Below are 279 nucleotides of genomic sequence, written 5' to 3'. Positions count from 1 at the left end.
GCAGCAGCAACTGCTCCTACTTCTGCTTCTGTTGCAAGTACTGCTGCTGGAGATATTGCTGCTGCTGCTGGCGATGCTGCTGCTGCTGCTGCTGCTGCTGCTGGAGACGCTCCAGCAGCAGCAGCAACAGCAGCAGCACCAGCAGCAGCAGCAGCAACAGCAGCAGCAGCAGCAGCAGCAGACTCTCGCAAGGCCTTCGATGAAATCACAGAAATTTGCACCGCGCTGCTAGCCACAGGAAGAAGTCAGTTGCTGCTGCTGCTGCTGCTGCTGCTGCTG

The sequence above is a fragment of the Eimeria mitis genome, genomic scaffold (assembly GCF_000499745.2).
Source record: "Eimeria mitis Houghton genomic scaffold, Emh_scaff1137, whole genome shotgun sequence".
Classification (NCBI taxonomy): domain Eukaryota; phylum Apicomplexa; class Conoidasida; order Eucoccidiorida; family Eimeriidae; genus Eimeria; species Eimeria mitis.
Note: the sequence above shows the minus strand (reverse complement) of the source record.